General features: G+C 34.5%; 1 non-coding gene across 1 annotated transcript; it reads left to right on the forward strand.

The window, feature by feature from the left end:
• The first annotated feature begins 353 nt into the window (after nt 1-353).
• On the forward strand, nt 354-457 carry LOC112700511 (small nucleolar RNA R71). Its single transcript, XR_003153419.1, has one exon. It is a non-coding gene; the product is annotated as a small nucleolar RNA R71 (small nucleolar RNA).
• The last annotated feature ends 3,995 nt before the right edge of the window (nt 458-4,452 follow it).

Here is a 4,452-nt window from a genome sequence, read left to right on the forward strand (position 1 = left end):
TCTCAGGATCATAAGCTTCTTCAGAAGCTGCCTCTTTAGTACTGTTGGATGCATTTTACCATCCATTCAGACTTTGAGAGATCATGTTGACTTGCTGAGTCAACACTTTGTTCTGAGCCAATATGGCATTCAGAGCATCAATCTCAAGAACTCCTTTCTTCTGAGCTATCCCATTATTCACAGAATTCCTCTCAGAAGTGTACATGAATTGGTTATTTGCAACCATGTCAATTAGTTCTTGAGCTTCTGCAGGCGTTTTCTTTAGGTGAATTGATCCACCTGCAGAATGGTCCAATGACATTTTCGAAAATTCAGATAGACCATAATAGAATAAGATGGTCCATTATGAAAACATGTCAGATGGACACCTTTTGGTCAGCTGCTTGTATCTTTCCCATGCTTCATAGAGGGATTCACCATCTTTTTGTTTGAAGGTTTGAACATCCACTCTCAGCTTGCTCAGCTTTTGAGGAGGAAAGAATTTATCCAAGAAGGCCGTGACCAGCTTCTCCCAGGAGTCCAGGCTATCCTTAGGTTGTGAATCCAACCATATTCTAGCTCTGTCTCTTACAGCAAAAGGAAAAAGCATGAGTCTGTAGACTTCAGGATCTACTCCATTCGTCTTAACAGTCTCACAAATCTGCAAGAACTCAGTTAAAAACTGGTAAGGATCTTCGGATGGAAGTCCATAAAACGTGCAGTTCTGTTGCATTAAAGCAACTAGTTGAGGCTTAAGCTCAAAATTATTGGCTCCAATGGAAGGAATGGAGATGCTTCTTCCATCAAATTTGGACGTTGGATTTGTGAAGTCACCAAGCATTCTCCTTGCATTATTGTTGTTGGGTTCGGCTGCCATCTCCTTCTCTTGTTCTAATGTCTCTGAAAGGTTACCTTTAGATTGTTGTAATTTAGCTTCTATTAGTTTCCTCTTCAGAGTCCTTTCAGGTTCGGGATCAATTTCAACAAGAGTGCCTTTTTCCTTGTTCTTGCTCATATGAAAGAGAAGAAAACAAGAAAAGAAGAGGAATCCTCTATGTTACAGTATAGAGATTCTTTTATGTTAGTAGAAGAAGAAAGGGGAGAAGAGTGAAGAAGAATAGGTTCGAATTTTTAGATGAAGAGAGGTGAAGAGAAGTGTTAGTAAATAAATAATTAAATAGAATAAGAAAAGGGAGGGAGAATTTTGAAAATAATTTTGAAAAAGAGGTTAGTATTTTTCAAAAAAAAAAAAGATAAGATAGAATTAAAACATTTAATTAATTAAAAAGAATTTTTGAAAAAGGGGTGAGATATTTTCGAAAATTAGAGAGGGAGAAGTAGTTAGGTGATTTTGAAAAAGATAAGAAACAAACAAAAAGTTAAATAGTTAGTTGAAAAAGATATTAAAATCAAATTTGAAAAGATAAGAAGATAAGAAGTTAGATAAGATATTTTGAAATTAAATTTTTGAAAAAGATAAAATTTTGAAAAAGATATGATATAAAAGATACGATAAAAAGATATGATAAAAAGATATGATTTTTGAAAAGATAAGATTAAAAAGATATTTTTTTGAAAAGATATAATTTTAAAAGATATGGTTTTAAAAAGATATGATTGAAATTAGTTTTTGAAAAAGATTTAATTTTTAAAATTAAAATTAATTACTTAACTAACAAGAAACTAAAAGATAAGATTCTAGAATTTTAAAGATTGAACCTTTCTTAACAAGAAAGTAACAAACTTCAAATTTTTGAATCAATCACATAAATTGTTAGCTAATTTTCGAAAATATGATGTAAAAGATAAGAAAAAGATTTTGAAAATAATTTGAAAAAGATTTTTGAAATTTTCGAAAAAAAGGAAAAAATGGAAAAGATATGATTTTTGAAAAAGATTTTGAAAAGATAAGATTTTTAAAATTGAAAATTTGACTTGACTTGTAAGAAACAACTAATTTTTTAAAAATTTTTGACCAAGTCAACCCAAAATTTCGAAAATTTGGAGGGAAATAAGGAAAAGATATTTTTTTTTTATTTTTTTTCGAATTTTTAATGATGAGAGAGAAAAACAACAAACATGACCCAAAACATAAAAATTTTGGATCAAAACACAAGATGCATGCAAGAACACTATGGATGTCAAGATGAACACCAAGAACACTTTGAAGATCACGATGAACATCAAGAACATAATTTTGAAAAATTTTTGATGCAACGAAAACATGCAAGACACCAAACTTAGAAATTGACTCAAGACTCAAACAAGAAACACAAAATATTTTTGGTTTTTATGATTTTCTAATTTTTTTTGTATTTTTATTATTATTTTCGAAAATATTTTTGGAAAAAATGAAAAAGAAAAGAAAAATTTTTGAAAAAGTTTTTGAAAAGAAAATTACCTAATCTGAGCAACAAGATGAACCGTCAGTTGTCCATACTCGAACAATCCCCGACAACGGCGCCAAAAACTTGGTGGACAAAATTGTGATTTGCCCTCTTTGTATTTGCATGAGATTTATTTAATGGCTCTTTGGCATATGTGATCACAACTCCGTTCAACTTAACCAGCAAGTGTACTGGGTCATCCAAGTAATACCTTACGTGAGTAAGGGTCGATCCCACAGAGATTGTTGGTATGAAGCAAGTTGTGGTCACCTTGTAAATCTCAGTTAGGCAGATTAAATTGATTTATGATAGGTTCGAAAATTAATAATAAACAGAAAATAAAATAAGATAGAAATACTTATGTGAATCAATAGTGGGAATTTTAGATAGGCGTATGGAGATGCTGTGCTCCTCTTGAATCTCTACTTTCTTATTACATTCATCCAATTTCTTCTTACTCCTTTCCATGGCAAGCTGTATGTAGGACATCACCGTTGTCAATGGCTACATCCCATCCTCTCAGTGAAAATGGTCCTATGCTCTGTCACAGCACGGCTAATCATCTGTCGGTTCTCAATCAGGTTGGAATAGAATCCCTTGATTCTTTTGCGTCTGTCACTAACGCCTAGCCTTCAGGAGTTTGAAGCTCGTCACAGTCATTCAATCCCGAAATCCTACTCAGAATACCACAGACAAGGTTAGACTTTCCGGATTCCCGAAATCCTACTCGGAATACCACAGACAAGGTTAGACTTTCCGAATTCCCATGAATGCCGCCATCTATCTAGCTTATACCACGAAGATTCTATTGGGGAATCTAAGAGATATGCGCCCGGCCTAAGGTAGAACGGAAGTGGTTGTCAGTCACGCGCGTTCATAGGTGAGAATGATGATGAGTGTCATGGACCATCACATTCATCAAGTTGAAGTGCAACGAATATCTTAGAATAGGAATAAAAGAGAATTGAATAGAAAATAATAGTAATTGTATTGAAACTTGAGGTACAGCAGAGCTCCACACCCTTAATCTATGGTGTGTAGAAACTCCACCGTTGAAAATACATAAGTAAAAGGTTCAGGCATGGCCGAATGGCCAGCCCCCATGGTCTAAGTACTAGGCGTCCAGAGATGTTCCAAGATATCGTCAAAGACCAGATAAGATTCCTAATATACTAGTAAAAAGTCTTATTTATACTAAACTAGCTACTAGGGTTTACATGAGTAAGTAATTGATGCATAAATCCACTTCTGGGGCCCACTTGGTATGTGTTTGGGATGAGCTTGATCTATCCACGAGCTGAGGCTTCCTTTGGAGTTGAACGCCGAGTTATAGCGTGTTTCTGGCGTTCAACTCCGGGTTGTGACGTGTTTCTGGCGTTTAACTCCAGACAGCAGCATGTACTTGGCGTTGAGCGCCACTTTACGTCATCAATTCCCGATTAAAGTATGAACTATTATATATTGCTGGAAAGCTCTGGATGTCTAATTTCCAACGCTGTTGAGAGCGCGCCATTTGGAGTTCTGTAGCTCCAGAAAAATCCATTTCGAGTGCAGGGAGGTCAGATTCCAACAGCATCAGCAGTCCTTTTGTCAGCCTTTTTCAGAGTTTTACTCAAGTCCCTCAATTTCAGCCAGAAATTACCTGAAATCACAGAAAAACACACAAACTCATAGTCAGAAATGTGAATTTAACATAAAAACTAATGAAAACATCCCTAAAAGTAGCTTGAGCTTACTAAAAACTACCTAAAAACAATGGCAAAAAGCGTATAAATTATCCGCTCATCAATTTCCAATTCTCATACCATGCCAAGAGATTTTCTAATTATTAATTTATTTTTCTTGTCATTTAAATTACTTGTTCCTTTATTTCAAAAAACCCTAAAACATACCTTCTTCCATAACCAATAATAAATCATACCTCCCTGCAATTCCTTGAGAAGACGACCCGAGGTTTAAATACTTCGGTTATCAATTTCAAAAGGGTTTGTTACTTGTGACAACCAAAACGTTTGTACGAATGAATTTTCTGTTGGTTCAGAAACTATACTTACAACGCGATTATATTTGTGAATTTCTTTACCGA

Source organism: Arachis hypogaea, chromosome 6 (assembly GCF_003086295.3).
Source record: "Arachis hypogaea cultivar Tifrunner chromosome 6, arahy.Tifrunner.gnm2.J5K5, whole genome shotgun sequence".
In the NCBI taxonomy this organism is placed as follows: Eukaryota; Viridiplantae; Streptophyta; class Magnoliopsida; order Fabales; family Fabaceae; genus Arachis; species Arachis hypogaea.